Source organism: Chiloscyllium punctatum, chromosome 2, assembly GCF_047496795.1.
Source record: "Chiloscyllium punctatum isolate Juve2018m chromosome 2, sChiPun1.3, whole genome shotgun sequence".
Classification (NCBI taxonomy): Eukaryota; Metazoa; Chordata; class Chondrichthyes; order Orectolobiformes; family Hemiscylliidae; genus Chiloscyllium; species Chiloscyllium punctatum.
Genome location: NC_092740.1, coordinates 42851678 through 42870592, shown reverse-complemented (window position 1 = coordinate 42870592; position 18915 = coordinate 42851678).

The following is an 18915-nucleotide window of genomic DNA, read 5'->3' as shown; positions in this document are numbered from 1 at the left end:
GTGTAAAGCAGAAGATTTGGAAAGGCATAATAAATAAACAACATGCAGATGGAATGTAATCTGAAAAATGTGAGGTTATCCACTTTGGCAAGGAGAACAAAAGTACTGAGTATTTCCCAAATGGTAAAAGGTTATAAAGTGTAAATGTACAAAAGGACTGAGGTGTCCTTGTCAATAAGTCACTGAGAGCTAAACTGCAGGTGCAACAAATACTGAGGAAGAATAATGGAATGCTAGCATTTATTGTAAGAGAATTTGAGGACAGGAGCAGTGAAGTTTTGCTTCACTTGTGTAAGAGCTTGGTTAGGCTGCTCCTGGAGTACCATTTGCAGTTTTGGTCTTCTTATTTTGGAAAGATCTGATTGCAAAGGAGGATGTACAATGAGTGCACATGCTTGATTGGTATTACATTTGGTGGACATTGCCTAAGAGAGTTTGCATAGGTCTGCCACTGCCTCTCCAGTCTGCAGAGAACCCCATCATCTAAACAAGACTTCATCTGCAACTGGACAAGCAAGAAGTTGAATCTCCACCACGGCAAGTTATGAAACTGAATTCAGTAAATTTGTTTACTTATGGACGAGTACCAGAAAATCATATACCATTCTGGATTTGCACAAAAAACACACAATTCTACAGTCTTTTGTGAAGGGAGCCAACTACATTTCTTCTTAGTGGGATTTACATGTGACCCCACTCTCATGCTGTGGTTGGTTCTTGATGCCCTCTGACGTAGATGAGCAAGCTGAACATTTGTAAACAAAATCTGAAACAAAAATCAAGCAATAACTCAGGCTTTCTATCAGGACAAGACTAAGGTAGTCTCAGCCCTGTTAACCCAGATAAGACAGCTCTTATTATCTTCATTGATGCCCAATTTGGAAAATTGTCCCACAAACAGGCAACAAATGACAATCATATTCACATAATCAGCCAGGACTTCTCAACTACCATAACAGGATAAACCCACACACAGCATCAGTTGGGAGGTTCAACGTTGAATCTATTGCTATAAAGTTTCATGGCTTCAAATCAAACAAGGTCGACACATATTTTTCTGATCACAAGACATGGTACCAGGGTGACCAAAACTGAGGTTGGGCAATAGTAGTGGATTCTGGATTAGTGGTGCTGGAAGAGCACAGCAGTTCAGGCAGCATCCAACGAGCAGCGAAATCAACGTTTCGGGCAAAAGCCCTTCATCAGGAAGAAAGGCAGTGAGCCTGCAGCATGGAGAGATAAGCTAGAGGAGGGTGGGGGTGGGGAGAGAGTAGCATAGAGTACAATGGGTGAGTGGGGGAGGAGATGAAGGTGATAGGTCAAAGAGGAGAGGGTGGAGTGGATAGGTGGAAAAGAAGATAGGCAGGTCGGACAAGTCAAGGAGACAGTAACTGAGCTGAAAGTTTGAAACTAGGATGAGGTGGGGGAAGGGGAAATGAGGAAGCTGTTGAAGTCCACATTGATGCCCTGGGGTTGAAGTGTTCCGAGGCGGAAGATGAGGCGTTCTTCCTCCAGGCGTCTGGTGGTGAGGGAGCGGCGGTGAAGGAGGCCCAGGACCTCCATGTCCTCGGCAGAGTGGGAGGGGGAGTTGAAATGTTGGGCCATGGGGTGGTTTGGTTGATTGGTGCAGGTGTCTCGGAGATGTTCCCTAAAGCGCTCTGCTAGGAGGCGCCCAGTCTCCCCAATGTAGAGGAGACCACATCGGGAGCAACGGTTACAATAAATGATATTGGTTGATGTGCAGGTGAAACTTTGATGGATGTGGAAGGCTCCTTTAGGGCCTTGGATAGAGGTGAGGGAGTAGGTGTGGGCACAGGTTTTACAGTTCCTGCGGTGGCAGGGGAAAGTGCCAGAATGGGAGGGTGGGTCATAGGGGGGTGTGGACCTGACCAGGTAGTCACGGAGGGAACGGTCTTTGCGGAAGGCGGAAAGGGGTGGGGAGGGAAATATATCCCTGGTGGTGGGGTCTTTTTGGAGGTGGCAGAAATGTCGGTGGATGATTTGGTTGATGCGAAGGTTTGAAGGGTGGAAGGTGAGCACCAGGGGCGTTCTGTCCTTATTACGGTTGGAGGGGTGGAGTCTGAGGGCGGAGGTGCGGGATGTGGACGAGATGCGTTGGAGGGCATCTTTAACCACATGGGAAGGGAAATTGCGGTCTCTAAAGAAGGAGGCCATCTGGTGTGTCCTATGGTGGAACTGGTCCTCCTGGGAGCAGATACGGCGGAGGTGGAGAAATTGGGAATACGGGATGGCATTTTTGCAAGAGATAGGGTGGGAAGAGGTGTAATCCAGGTAGCTATGGGAGTCAGTGGGTTTGTAAAAAATGTCAGTGTCAAGTCGGTCGTCACTAATGGAGATGGAGAGGTCCAGGAAGGGGAGCGAGGTGTCAGAGATGGTCCAGGTAAATTTAAGGTCAGGGTGGAATGTGTTGGTGAAGTTGATGAATTGCTCAACCTCCTCGCGGGAGCACGAGGTGGCGCCAATGCAGTCATCAATGTAGCGGAGGAAGAGGTGGGGAGTGGTGCCGGTGTAATTACGGAAGATCAACTGTTCTACATAGCCAACAAAGAGACAGGCATAGCTGGGGCCCATACGTGTGCCCATGGCTACGCCTTTGGTCTGGAGGAAGTGGGAGGATTCAAAGGAGAAATTGTTAAGGGTGAGGACCAGTTCGGCCAAACGAATGAGAGTGTCAGTGGAAGGGTACTGTTGGGGACGTTTGGAGAGGAAAAAACGGAGGGCTTGGAGGCCCTGGTCATGGCGAATGGAGGTATAGAGGGATTGGATATCCATGGTGAAGATAAGGCGTTGGGGGCCGGGGAAACGGAAGTCTTGGAGGAGGTGGAGGGCGTGGGTGGTGTCTCGAACGTATGTGGGGAGTTCCTGGACTAGGGGGGATAGGACAGTGTCAAGGTAGGTAGAGATGAGTTCAGTGGGGCAGGAGCATGCTGAGACAATGGGTCGGCCAGGGTGGTCAGGCTTGTGGATCTTGGGAAGGAGGTAGAACCGGACAGTGCGGGGTTCCCGGACTATGAGGTTGGAAGCTGTGGGTGGGAGATCCCCTGAGGTGATGAGGTTCTGTATGGTCTGGGAGATGATGGTTTGGTGATGGGGGGTGGGGTCATGGTCGAGGGAGCAGTAGGAAGAGGTGTCCTTGAGTTGGCGTTTGGCTTCAGCGGTGTAGAGGTCAGTGCGCCAGACTACCACTGCGCCCCCTTTATCCGCTGGCTTGATGGTGAGGTTGGGATTGGAGCAGAGGGATTGGAGGGCTGCGCGTTGTGAGGGTGAGAGGTTGGAGTGGGGGAGGGGGGACGACAGGTTGAGGCGGTTAATGTCCCGGCGGCAGTTGGAAATGAAGAGGTCGAGGGCAGGTAATAGGCCAGCGCGGGGTGTCCAGGTGGATGCAGTGTGTTGGAGGTGGGCGAAGGGGTCCTCGGAAGGTGGGCGGAAGTCCTGATTGTGAAAGTAAGCTCGGAGGCGGAGGCGACGGAAGAATTGTTCGATGTCACGTCGTGTATTAAATTCATTGATGCGTGGACGGAGGGGGATGAAGGTGAGTCCTTTGCTAAGGACTGATCGTTCGTCCTCAGTGAGGGGGAGGTCTGGGGGGATGGTGAAAACTCGGCAGGGCCGGGAGCTGGGATCTGGTGTGGGTGTGGAGCTGGGAGTGGGGTCGGAGCCAGTACCTGGAGTGGGTGTGATGGTGGGGGGAATGGGGGTGGAGGCATGAGCTGGGGTAATGTTGCCCTCGGGGTTCTGGGGTGTGGGGATAGTGACAGTGGGGTCTGTGGGGGGCGTGTCAGCAGAGTGCAGGTGAGTGGCGCTGGTGGAGGCGGAAGTGGTGGTGATCATGGCAGTAGGGGTGGCGGGAGTCACTGAGTGTGTGGCATCAGCGATGATGTGAGGGCCGGAAGTGGCTGTGGGAGTGGCCATGATGTGGGCGGAAGTGACATCATCACGCAGCATGGGGGTGGTAGCTGCATCAGCCGCATGGCTAATGCTAATAGTAGTGGATGTTGGCAGAGCCAGAGACCTGGGCAGGGCCAGATTCTCAGTGAGGATATCCATCAACCCATGCAATAAAATAATTAATCAACCAAATATAAAACTACATGCCTAGTATTCTCCACATCCTGTCAGCCTCCTAGTACTTTCATAATACTCTGCACTGCTGTGCTCCCTACCACACAAACACACACCTCTTCGGTGACTCCCCTCATCCAATACACCAATTATTGTATCGGTAGTCCATTTTACTATCACGGGGAAGAATGTTTGAGGGAAGCAATGATTTAGAATGCACCTTGGCAATGAGGTATTAATGTGGAACACTAAGAACAAATCAATAATTCTATCAAAGGCCAGCTGAACTCTGATTGATATTGTCACCGTGCTGGATCTGTAGTATGTGATGAGGAAACCGATGTGAGCAAAATGTTTTCTTGACCTCATTAGCATCAATTTACCTCTAAAACTTATCTGTCCATATTGTATAAGCTTGAAGACAAAATCTAATCCAGAATGAATATAAAGCCCCCTCAGAAAGAGATAGGAGCCTAATTTAACTCTGGCTCATTTCCAAACATCAAAAGTAGCAAACTATACTCAGAGCTAAAATGTTTCCATACCCAATACAAGTGGACAAAGGTCTGCTGCCTTTATCTCATCTAGACCAGAATGAGGTTGGGCAACAAGATCTGTCAACGAACAGAAAGTGTAGGGTCAGTAATCATTCCAGTTTAAACCACCAAAACCAGAACTTATTCTATGTTTGTGCATGGCATCGGTCAAAAAGTACTGATGGATGAGCCTAGCTTGCCTTTACTGAGCTTCTGACCAGATGCCAATGTCTAATCAACTCTCTTAATTCTACTTGCATTTGACACTTAATAGGTTTTAATAACCACTCAGCAGTAGTGCTGAAGGCTTAAGCACCAGATCTTCCTGTTCTCCTAGTCAAGCTGTTCCAGTACATTAAGATTTATATAAAATTGCGGAAGATTTCCCAAATCCGTTTCAGCAAAAAAAGGACCCAGCCAAATACTGCCCTATCAACCTCCCCTGAATTATCAGCAAAGGGATGGAAGGAGTCTTCACTAGACCCACCAAGTACCAGCCACTCAAATAACCTGCCATTATGCTCATTTTCAATTCAACTAGTTCTCATAGCTTTCTGCATCCAAAGAAGAGGTTGCAGTAGCTTACCTTGACATCAAAGCAACATTCACCAAGTAAGGCACAAAGGAGGTTAGAATAGAATACTGTTAGGTTAAATGGGGCTGACTGCGTTTGATTCCACAGCGTCTAACCCTGCTAAAAACCCTTCCAATGATGACGCTAGTTTATAAATAGACTTGGAATACAGCCAGATTATTTCTGTATTAGATACAGGTGTTTGGTAGGAGTACATTGAAGGTTGCCTAACAGTAGTTATGTTGTAGGACAGAGTACACAGGGTAAACCATTCATAGTTAACTAAGGAAGGTGGGTATGAAACTCAAAGAAAAAATGCATAATAATGCATAGACTAATTCTAAGTGAGAATATTGGACTTTTTTTTAGCATCTCACAAAGAATGACTTAAAAAGAACAGTGAAATTAGAATATGAGAGAAAGCTAGCTAGAAAGATTAAAATAGATAGGAAGAGATTTTGCAGATATGTAAAAAAGGGAAAGAGTAACTAAAGGGGATTTTGTCACTTTAAGAGGGTGAGGCTGGGAAATTATTAATGGGAAACTAGGAAATAACAATGAACAGGTTTTTTTTTCTGTCTTTACAGTAGAGGGCACACATACACTCCAAAAATAGTAGAAAATCAATATAAGACCATAAGACCATAAGACACAGGAGCAGAAGTAAGGCCATTCGGCCCATCGAGTCCACTCTGCCATTCAATCATGGCTGATGGGCATTTCAACTCCACTTACCCGCATTCTCCCCATAGCCCTTAATTCCTTGTGACATCAAGAATTTATCAATCTCTGCCTTGATGATATTTAGCATCCCGGCCTCCACTGCACTCTGCAGCAATGAATTCCACAGGCCCACCACTCTCTGGCTGAAGAAATGTCTCCGCATTTCTGTTCTGAATTTACCCCCTCTAATTCTAAGGCTGTGTCCACGGGTCCTAGTCTCCTCACCTAACGGAAACAATTTCCTAGCGTCCACCCTCTCCAAGCCATGTATTATCTTGTAAGCTTCTATTAGATCTCCCCTTAATCTTCTAAACTTCAATGAATACAATCCCAGGATCCTCAGCCGTTCCTCATATGTTAGACCTACCATTCCAGGGATCATCTGTGTGAATTTCCGCTGGACACGCTCCAGTACCAATATATCCTTCCTGAGGTGTGCGGACCAAAACTGGATACAGTACTCCAAATGGGGCCTAACCAGAGCTTTATAAAGTCTCAATAGCACAACGGTGCTTTTACATTCCAACCCTCTTGAGATAATTGACAACATTGCATTCGCTTTCTTAATCACGGACTCAACCTGCATGTTTACCTTTAGAGAATCCTCAACTCGCACTCCCAGATCCCTCTGTACTTTGGCTTTACGAATTTTCTCACCGTTTAGAAAGTAGTCCATGCTTGTATTCTTTTTTCCAAAGTGCAAGACCTCGCATTTGCTCACATTGAATTCCATCAGCCATTTCCTGGACCACTCTTCCAAACTGTCTAGATCCTTCTGCAGCCTCCCCACTTCCTCAGTACTACCTGCCTGTCCACCTAACTTTGTATCATCGGCAAACTTCATTAGAATGCCCCCAGTCCCTTCATCCAGATCATTAATATATAATGTGAACAGCTGCGGCCCCAACACTGAACCCTGCGGGACACCGCTTGTCACTGGCTGCCATTCCAAAAAAGAACCTTTTATCCCAACTCTCTGCCTTCTGTTAGTCAGCCAATCCTCAATCCATACCAGTAGCTCACCTCGAACACCATGGGCCCTCACCTTGCTCAGCAGCCTCCCATGTGGCACCTTATCAAAGGCCTTTTGGAAGTCTAGGTAGACCGGTTTCCCCGGTCTAACCTACTTGTCACCTCTTCAAAGAACTCCAACAGGTTTGTCAGGCACGACCTCCCCTTAGTAAATCCATGTTGACTTGTTCTAATCCGACCCTGCTCTTCCAAGAATTTAGAAACCTCATCCTTAAGGATGGATTCTAGAATTTTACCAACAACCAAGGTTAGGCTAATTGGCCTATAATTTTCCATCTTTTGTCTTGATCCTTTCTTGAACAAGGGGGTTACAACAGCGATCTTCCAATCATCCGGGACTTTCCCTGACTCCAGTGACTTTTGAAAAATCTCAACCAACGCCTCCGCTATTTCCTCAGTCACCTCCCTCAGAACTCTAGGATGTAGCCCATCGGGGCCAGAAGATTTATCAATTTTAAGACCTTTTAGCTTTTCTAGCACTTTCTCTTTTGTAATGGCAATCATACTCAACTCAGCCCCCTGACTCCCTTTAATTGTTGGGATATTACTCATGTCTTCCACTGTGAAGACTGATGCAAAGTACTTATTAAGTTCTCCTGCCATTTCCTTATCTCCCATCACTAGGCTTCCATCATCAGTTTGAAGTGGCCCAACGTCTACTCTTGCCTGTCATTTGTTTCTTATGTATTGAAAGAAACTTTTACTATAATTTCTAATATTACTGGCTAGCCTACCTTCATATTTGATCCTCTCCTTCCTTATCTCTCTCTTTGTTATCCTCTGTTTGTTTTTGTAGCCTTCCCAATCTTCTGATTTCCCAGTGCTCTTGGCCACTTCATAGGATCTCTCTTTCTCTTTGATAGATTTCCTGACTTCCTTTGTCAGCATGGCTGTCTAATCCCTCCCGGATAATCCTTCTCTTCTTAGGGATAAACTTCTGTACAGTGTCTTCAATTTTACCCACAAACTCCTGCCATTTTTGCTCTACTGTCTTCCCTGCTAGGCTCTGCTTCCAGTCTATTTTCGTCAGTTCCTCTCTCATGCCCTCATAATTACCTTTATTTAACTGTAACACCATTACATCCGATTTTGCCTTCTCTCTTTCAAACTGCAGACTGAACTCTACCATATTATGATTGCTGCTTCCAAAGTGTTCCCTTACTTTAAGATTTTTTATAAAGTCGAGTTCATTACATAGCACTAGGTCCAGAAATAGCCTGCTCCCTTGTGGGCTCCATGACAAGCTGTTCCAAAAAGCCATCCTGTAAGCATTCCATGAATTCCCTTTCTTTGGATCCACTGGCAACATTATTTACCCAGTCCACCTGCATATTGAAGTCTCCCATGATCACTGTGACGTTGCCTTTCTGACATACCTTCTCTATTTCCCAGTACATGTTGCACCCCTGGTCCTGACCACTGTTAGGAGGTCTGTACATAACTCCCACTATGGTTTTTTTGCCTTTGTGGTTCCTCAATTCCACCCACACAGACTCCACATCATCCAACGCTATGTCATTCAGTGCCATAGATTTAATTTTGTTCTTAACTAACAAGGCAACCCCGCCCCCTCTGCCCACCTCCCTGTCTTTTCGATAAGTTGAAAACCCTTGGATGTCTAACTGCCAGTCCTGATCCCCCTGTAACCACGTCTCTGTGATGCCTATCACATCATAATCATTCATGATGATCTGTGCCATTAGTTCGTCTACTTTGTTACGAATGCTACGAGCATTCAGGTAAAGTGCCTTAATGTTAACTTCCTTATCATTAGAGATATTGGAAGTCATAAGATGTCCTAAGTTATCCTTCCTTTTTGCTGCATTCCCAGTCTGTCTCAAGTTTAAATCTGCCTGCACATATGCTATCCTGCCGCTTATCTTTCCATTTAACTCCATACTCCCTGTCGCTTTCACTTTCCCTTCCCCCCAACTCAGACGTTTAAACTCCTACTGACCACCCTATTTATCCTCTTCGCTAGAACATTGGTACCTGATAGGTTCAGGTGGAGACCGTCCCAAAGGTACAGATCCCCCCCGGTTCCAAAGCTGATGCCAATGCCCCATGAAGTGGAATCCCTCTTTCCCACAGCAATCCCTTAGCCACGTGTTTACTTCCCTAATTTTCTTATCCCTATGCCAATTGGCACGTGGCTCGGGCAGTAATCTGGAGATTATGACCATTGAGGACCTGTACTTCAATTTCTTTCCTCGTGCTCGATAATCCCCAAACAGGTCTTCCACCCTAGCTTTGCCTATGTTGTTAGTCCCAACATGGACCACAACAACTGGATCCTCCCCCTCCCACTCCAATATCCTTTCAAGCTGGTCAGAGATGTCCCGAACCCTGGCACCAGGTAGGCAACACACCATGCGAGACTCCCGATCTGGCTTGCAAAGGATACTATCTGTCCCCCAATTATAGAATCCCCTCTAACAACTACTTGTCTTTTTGCTCCCCCCTTGAATGGCCTTCTGCACCATGGTGCCGTGGTCAGCTGGCTCATCCTGTCCAGAGGGAAGTGAGGGAAGAATGTAAAACAATTACACTCACTAGGATAAAGGTACGGGGAAGATTATTAAAATTTATGATTTGCATTCTAAGGTCTTAAAAGAAGTTGCTACAGAATTAGTAGATTAAATGTTTGCAAAATTTGCTAGATTTTTGAAAGGGTCCCAGCAGAATGGAAAATTGCAAATGTTATGCTTCTGATCAAGAAGAGGAAGATTGAAAGCAAGAAACTATAGGCCAATTTACCAACAAATGTCAGAACCCATTACTAAAGAGAAATCAAAACACAATCAGACAAATTTAATATGGTTTGGGAAAGGAAAATCATGTTTGATAAACTTCATAGAGTTCTTTGCGGAAGAAACAAGGATAAAAGGGAGCCTGTGGATTTGATGCTATTGGATTTCCAGAAGGCCACATCAAAGGTTTCTTCACAAAATAAGATCTCTGATTAGAGGTGGTTACGTATGGGTTGAGGACTAGTTGGCAATTATGAAGCAGAGATTGGAGATAAATTGATTATTTTCAGTTTCCTGAAGAAGGGCTTATGCCCAAAACGTCGATTCTCCTGCTCCTCGGATGCTTCCTGGCCTGCTGTGCTTTTCCAGCACCACACTTTTCAACTCTTATTTTCATGTTAGTAAACTGTGACCAGTGGAATGCTGCAGGAATTGGTTCTGGGGCCTCAACTATTTATAATCTATTTTAAAATAAAGAAAACAGAAGTATGGTAACTAAATTTGTTAATGACACAAAGATAGGAAGGATAGTACGTTGTAAGGTAGATGTAAGGAATCTTCAAAATGGATGTAGATCAGTTAAGTGAGGGATCAAAATTTTGAAAGATGAAAGCTGATGTAAATATATGCAAACATTCTCATTTCAACAAGAAAAGTAGAAAAGCAGCATATAATTTAAATTGAGCGACAATGCAGGACATCACAGTACAGAGGGTTCTGTGAGTTCAAGTATATGCATCACAAAACATTAGTATGCGAGCATGCATTGATAACATTTGATTAGAAAGTATAGTCATAGCCATACAGTGCCTTAGTGAGACCACAGCTGGGGTATTATGCACATTTATCTTCTTACTCAAGAAAGGACATAATACATTAAATGCTTTTCAAGAGCATTCGAAGTACTGATTCCTGAGACAAAGGGGTTCACTTAAGAGTGAAGGTTAAGCAGATTGGGCTAATACCTATTAGAGTTTAGAACAATGAGGAACCATCTTATTGGAACCACAATACATACGGGACTTGACATGGTAAATGCTGAGAAACTGTTTTACTTTTATTTGCAATTCTTGAACTAGAAAACATTGTTTAAAAATTAGACATTACCAATTTAAGACTGAGATAAGGAGAATATTTTTCCCTTAGAGGGTAATTGGTAGGTGAAACTTTCTTTCCTAGAACCTCCGTTGGAGGTTGGGTCTTCAACAGATTCAAGGTTGAATTGAAGAAAGTTGATTATAAAGAATTTAGTAGCAGAATGCACATTTAAATGCATAACATTAATCATATAGCATCAGCATAGCTTCAGGAAGGGGAAATCATGTCTAACAAATTTATTAGAATTCTTTGAAAAGGTAACATGCAGGGTAGTTAAAGGGAAACCAGTAGATATAGTTTATTCAGATTTTTAAAATACATTTGATCTTATACTGCACACAAGGCTATTTAGTGAGATAAGAACATATGGCATTAGAATTAGCATGAATAGAGGATTGGCTAAATAAAAGAAGTTGGGATAAGGGGGACTTTGAGAATTGCAACCTGTAATTAGAGGAGTGTCACAGCGATCAGTGCTGGGCCAAAATTGTTTACAATATACATGTTAATGACTTGGATGAGGGAAACAAATATGTTATCACCAAGTTTACAGATGACACCGTTGAATCCCATTTTGAACTAATTGCAATCTATTCTGCTGCTGTGTGGGTTCCATAGTGGCTCAGTGGTTAGCATTGCTACCTCACAGTGCCAGCAACCTGGGTTCAGTTCCAGGATTGGGGGACTGTCTGTGTGGAGTTTGCACATTCTCCCTGTGTCTGCTTAGGTTTCCTCTGGGCACTCTGGTTTCCTCCTAAGATCTAAAGGTGTGCAGGTTAGGTGAATTGGCTGTGCTAAATTGTCCATAGTGTTCAGGGATGTGTAGATTAGGTGCATTAGTCAGGAGTAAATGTAAAGGAATGGGTCTGGGTGGGTTAATTTTCACAGGGTCAGTGTGGACTTATTGGGTTGAAGGGCCTGTTTCCACACAGTATTCCTTGATTCCTTTGGGGAAGGCAAGTAAAGAGGATGATACAAAAAGTTTGCAGGGACAGATTGAGTGGGCAGATGGAAGGTAATGTGGGAAAGTGAGGTTATGTAGTTTGCCAGGAAGATTAGAGATATTGAATATTATTTGAATTGAGAAAGACTGCAGAAAGCTGCTGATAGAGCTGTTTGAGGATCCTCGTGCATAAATCACAAAATGTAACATCAGAGTTCAGCAGGTAATAGGGAGGGCAAAAGAAATGTTGGTGTTTATTTCTGGGGAAATAGTGTATAAAAATAAGAAAATCTTGCTAATATTATACAAAGCACTAGTCAGACCATCAGTGAGATATTGTGAACAGTTTTGTTTCACTTAGCTAAGGAAAGACATATTAGCATTGGAGGCAGTGCAGAGTAAGATCACTTGGCTGATTCCTGCTCCTCGGATGCTGCCTGACCTGCTATGTTTTTCCAGCACCACTATAATCTAAACTCAGGTATGAAGGGACTAGCTAATGTGGAGAGTTTGAGTTGGTTGAGTCCATACTCATTAGACTTTTGATGAATGAGAGGCAACCTGATAGAAACATAGAAGATTCTTATGGGAATTGATGGATTAGATGTGGAAACATTGTTTCCCCTTGTGGGAGAGTCTACAACCAGAGACAGACTTAGAGCAAGGGATCCCTCTTTTAAGACAGAGCTGAGGATATATTTCTTCTCTCCGATCGTATTGATTCTGTGGAATTGTTTTCCACAGAGGGCTGTTAAGCCTGGGTCATTTAGGTTATTCAAGGTTGACATCGATTTTTAATCAGTATGGGATCAAGAGTTACAGGAAATCGCAAGGAACCAGAGTTGAGGATTATCAGATCAGCCATGAACTCATTGAATGGTAGAGCAGATTCAATATGCCTAATGGTCTACTTCTGCTCTGACATCTTATGGTTCTGGATGACAGGCAGGAAAGTGGAGTTTAGGTCACAGTCAAATCAGTCATGATCTTACTGAATGGAAAAGCAGACTTGAGGGGCTGAATGGCCTACTCTTAGTTAATTCTTACGTTCCTCAACATTGGGGAAGCTTTTACAAGTAAGTGAAGATGTATCTCTTGTTGCTGAAGGAGGACCTCAGACTCACAGGCTGGTAGTGATCGTATTGTTTCTGCAGTTGCTTTATTTTCCTCAATCAGTCACTATGGATACTTAACAACTGTTACATGGCCATGCATGTTAAAAAAAACAAACTGGTTGGAGTTTTGAAACAGACTGCTAGGATCCAGTCCGTTAAAAATAATTGGCAATCTTCACTGGGTTATTTTCACATGACTTGCTATCTGGAAAATGAAATGTTCACTATTTGAGTTATCTACTGCTTTGAGATGAATGGCAGCAATATGCTTACAAGGTGGTTTGATTAATCACTTTACATTTGCAATGTCCAATAGATTTAAATTGAATGGAATGTACGAAATGTTGAACATTGGATATAATATTTTAAAATATAATAATACAAGAATATTTTGTCCTTTGTTCATGAAATGTGTAAAATATTTGGATTGAATCCAACATGAATCACAAGGTAACCCTCCTTTAAGACTGACTTGCAAGTAGAAGCTTAGTAAGGATGCATTTAATGCGATATTCTACTTCAGAAATAATTTGAACCGTCACTCATTTAAACATTACTAAAGACACAACCTTCCAACTAAAGACCACCTGTAAGCTATACTGCCTTCAAAACTAGAGATAGATCACTGAATGGAGTCCTGTATCCAACCAGATACTTATCTTACATTGCAGTGTTTTTAAAATTGAGCACCCTGCAATCAGGTAAGTTAGTCACGTAATGGGAAGCATTCAAATGTGTGTTTATTATAAGATTTAAAGTGAGGAAACTAACCAGAAAATTTGCATTTCTCTAACCACTTTAAGAATGCTCCAATGCACCTTGCAGGAGATTTGACACCCAGCCACATAAGGGTCTATTATGATAAGTGACTAAAAGTGAGCGGTATGGTAGCTCAGTGGTTCGTGCTACTGCCTCACAATATCATGGATCTGTGTTTGATTCCACCCTTGGAAGGCTGTCTGTGTGGACTGTACATGGTCTCCCTCTATCTGTGTGGGTTTTCTGTAGGATCTCCAGTTTCCTCCAAAGGTGTGCAGGATTAGCCATGATAAATTCCATGGTGTCCAGGGATATGCACATGAGAGGGTTAGCCACCGTAAATATGGGGTTACAGGTGAGGGTTTGGGTGGGCTGCTCTTTGGAAGCTTGGTGCAGGCTTGATGGGTTGAATGTCCTCTTTCCACATTGTTGGGATTCTATTATTAAACATCTATGACTAAAAGTTTGGTCCAAATGTTAGAAATTAAAAGCATCATAAAGGAAATATATACACACAGAGGTCTATGGTGGGAATTTCAGAATCTAAGGCTTGTAGACAGCAGTAGATTATGGCCATTTAAGAAGTGAAGCAGTCTCTTACTGAGAGAAAGTACCTAATACTGCCTAAAAAGTATAAATGGGAAAATCGGGAAAGGTACCGGATGTGAACAAAATGGTTTTTCACAGGAAGTTGCTATTTGGAATAGAAATTAATTCCTTTATGTTGTCCTCTTTATTTTAAAAATAAGTAAAACTCAAACACAATATTGACAGTAAATGTAGAATTATATCTCAAATAATGCAGGGTTCTATTCCTACAAGGCTATACGAAAATGTAAAAACCTGAGAATGAATTCCAGCAGTGTGTTTAAGCATAGTCTTGTTTTTGATGAGCTCTATCCTAGCACACAGCATGGAAGGAGAGGAGAGAGTGAGTGATCATCAAGTCTGCCTCTCCTGGGTGCTGCTTTCCTCTGCAAAGCAATGGAATCAATTAGCAAGGTCCAACAATTATGAGTGTATTCCAAATGGTATTGGAGGTTGTGCAATTACTTTGTTAAAATCCAAGAATGATCTTAGACTAGAGCACGCATATAATCGCTGGTTGGGTGATGAGAATTCAGACTGTGTGACACCAAGTTAACCAGAGGGCCTCTTATTGCCAGTGCCACCTTCTTTCATGTATCATAGGCACATTCTTTGGCAGGTTTACTGTCATGGACGATAGTCAATCATTTTGATTTCTTCACTCCAGCAGGGTTTACAGGTCCGTGCTGGTGTGAAATTGTAGCATCTTCTCTGTCTATGCCATGCCCTGCTGCTTTCTTTCTTTGTCTCTGCCAGAATCTCTAATGATCAATATTTCTGGTAAAGTGGAACAAAAGCAGCCATAAGACATCCAGTCAAGCTCCAGACAGTTCACTGAGCCAAGTGTTTTCCCTTCTACGTGCTGTTCCCCCAGGTTGCTTCTGCAATCTTCAGCCAGAATTAATTTTGTAAAGGCTGCTCTCCCACCTCCATACACCACTGCAGGTAACACCCAGTTTATATGGGCTTTATGCCATTCACAACTCAAATAAGTGTGTAGAGCTCATTTTTCTTTGGCATTCATGTGGAATTTCAGGGCCTGTGAGCTCGAGTCAGATTAGAAACTGACCAGATTAATATACTGTAATGTCCACAGCAAAGTACAAACTGAAACCATTTTGTATTGACACTGTTAAACAAGAAGTGATTGCCATCCCTGATAGCTGGTACAAAGTATGTTTGGCTGAGACTTCTGGTAATCATTGCATCGAGTATAAAGTAAATGATCTAAAGTACACATGCACACCCTGTGGGATTGTTTATGGGAAGTGAAGGAAATATTGTTTTCTAAGTATAGGAAGGCACAATTTATTATTCCACTTCTAATACGTTACCAGACTCCTCAAGTCCATGAGGTCTAAATAGACGCATCATGTGGTTGATTAGAGTTAAGCACAGAATGAAATCAATTAGAGAATTTCTCCAGAAAGTGACAACTGCCTATTCCTTAAGATCAAAAGTAAGTTCAAAATTAGCAGCTTCCTTTTTGCCATATTTTTGACTCAAACAATTTTACAATATATTCTTGCAAGGCTAGATTTGTTGCCTATCCCTAATTGCCCATGAATGGCTTGCTCAATTATTTAAGAGGGCGGTTAAGAGTTAATAATTTTGCTGTGGGTCTGGAGTCACATGAAGATCTGACCAGGTAAGAGTAGGTGACTTCCTTCCCTAAAAGGAAGTCCGTTCCCTCCTTCATTAAAGTTGCTGGCAACTCCACCCTACATCTCTGATCTTGTCTCATCTTTCCTTGAACCATTTGTGATCATGTTTCCCAGACTCCTTAAACAATTCTGGATCAAAAAAAGGGAAAGCACGTAGAAGAAGGGTCAGGCAATCAGACCATACCATAATGTGACACCAGCTATGTAGCTGTGCCTCCACTTATTGCTCTAAGTCAAAGTCAGAGTATCACCCATGAAGAAAACTGCACAATGCCTGCCTATTGGTCATGTGATACCTATCCTTTACATATTCTTTGAAGGCCAACAGGTATGCCTCCATATCATTCCCCAGTGTAACTTTCTGCAGCACAAAGACTGGCTGAGGTAGGTTGGATGAGGAAATCTTGTGACTCTCCATGTAGACTCTCTGCTGACTCAAAACTCTATTAAACTCTGGGCAATCTTTTTCAGGAGTTGGGTATTCAGCTGCTGAGCTTCAAGGATCTAAATTGTCCTCCCATGAGCAGTTCAATGGATTTGTTGCAGAATATAGTGTCTGCACCTGTTTTCTCTCATCCTCCTTTGGGGTTTTATCTCTTCCTTCCTCGATGTGGAGGTGCCAGTGTTGGACTGGGGTGGACAAAGTCAGAAGTGACATGACACCAGGTCATAATCCCACAGGTTTACTTGAAATCACAAGCTTTCAGAGCACTGCTTCACCTGATGAAGAAGCAATGCTCCGAAAGCTTGTGATTTCAAATAAACCTGCTGGACTATAACCTGGTGTTTTGTGTGACTTCTGACTCTTTCTTTCTGTTAGAGATTCACATCCAACTTCCAACACGTAGGCCCAATTTTCCTCCCACATTAGGGGTACAAAGTCGAGAAATTTTCCAACTCTGTAAACACAACTTGGGAGAAAATTAATTCAGGTTGAGGGCAGATGTTAGCTGCAGTCAGCTCCGCTGCCCACAGTTTGGGGACCACTACAGAGGCTGCCGAGTACTGAAGCAATTGGATAAAAGATAAACTTTGATGCTCTGGCAAATGGTCCCTTTTGTAATGGAAACAGTAAGGCATGTTGGCTCAATGGTTAGCACTGTTGCCTCACAGCACAGAGGACCAGGGCTCAATTCCACCCTTGGGTGACTGTCTGTGTGGAGTTTGCACATTCTCCATTGTGTCTGTGTGGGTTTCCTCTTGGTGTGCCGGTTTCCTCCCACAGTCCAAAATGTGCAGGTTAGGTGAATTGGCCATGCTAAATTGGTCATAGTGTCCAAGGGTGTGCAGGCTAGATGGGTTAACCTTGGGAAATGCAGGGTTTAAGGGGATGGGTCTGGGTGGGATACTCTTTGGAGGGTTGGTGTGGACTTGATGGGCTGAATGGCTTGCTTCCACACTGTAGGGGATTCTATGATTTTCTCAGCCTTCACCCTTCACACCACCTCACTGTCACACTCTCCTCTTGTTCTAACCATGCCAGCATATGCCACATTCATGGCCCCTCATCTTTCATTCCAACCTCTGTGCCTCTTGACCACTCTCCCCATGGACGCTCATACTCTCCATGCCAACATAACATCAACTCACTTCAGCATCAGTTCCCCGCTCATTCTCATAACTCTAGAACCCTTCTGCCAACTTAGTGTCAATTCATGCCAAACCATGACATCCACCCTTTTAACTTTACGCGTTCCTGGCTGATTCACTCTACCCTTCAAATCCACTTATCATTCTGGTGCTGAAACATATTGCTGTTCCTTCACTGTTACTAGAACTCGCTCCCTAAAGGCATTGTGGGTCTATCTGCAGCACATGGACTATAGCAGTTCAAGAAGGCAGCTCACCAACATCTTCTCAAGTGCAACTAGTGATGGACAATAAGTAGTTCTCCTGCTGGTGACATCTACATCTCATGAATGAATTTAAAAGAAATACATGGAAATGTGCTGTCATGAAATAAAATTCTTAGTATCTATTACAACCTTCATTATTTTAAAAAGATAACTGATTTAAAGGAAACAATCTATACCTTCAAGTACTTAATAAATTATTAAAACAGATATTTCCTTTAATCACATTATCCTTGATAAAAACTGTTGTCAATCAAGCTATTGTGGTAATGTCTTAACACTTATAATTCATAACCCTGGGCTGGTGACATAGAAGATGGTGAAGTTTGAATTTAATAAAAATCTGAAATTTAATAAAAAAGCTGGCCAATTGGTGACTATTGTTGATTGTTGTCAAAACCCATCTGGTTCACTTATGTCCTTTCAGGGAAAGAAATCACAAAATTTGCATGTCCTACATGTGACTCCAGACTCACAGTAATGTGACTGACTCTTAGCCATCCACTGAATAATTAGGGGCGGGAAATAAACATTGGTCGAACCAGTGAGGCCCATATTCCATGAACAAATTTAAAAATAGTCAACAAACATCTCTTAAAATTGCAAGCTCTGACTTTCTTTCAACTGAAAGCCACAACAGCATTTGTTTCTAACAAAATTGAAAGGGTTGGGGTATAAATTATTTGCTTGGTAATTCCACAGGGTTTATTCACCTTCTTTATAAATTAATACCTTTGTTAAAAATCCAAACAAAAGGTACCCAACCTCTCCAAAATGATACCTTGCCTCTCCTAAGGACTTGGGTGGTTTTCAATCTTTTCCTCAAATATCTGAAGCCCACAAGTTGTATTTCAGAAATATAGGTAATCAAAATCGTTTGAGCCAAGACAACAGCATTTTTACATGTGCATTTGTCTCCATGAAGTGCAGGTATATGAAATACCTGCCACCAACCTCCAACAAAAGTATTGGCTAGGAATTCTGAAATCAGGGCTGCAGTGTCATTTTGGCCAATGCAATGAGCATTCTAATCTCCACAAAGATTCAGACCTATAATCTCTGAGCCTCCTTTGTTTACATATTATACAATTCAAGCTTCTTTTTATTTTTAAAAATTCATTAATATAACTTTCAGCTCTTACATTCCTACTGTTTAGGCCTTTACTTACTCCCCATTATCAATATCTGGCTGAAGAA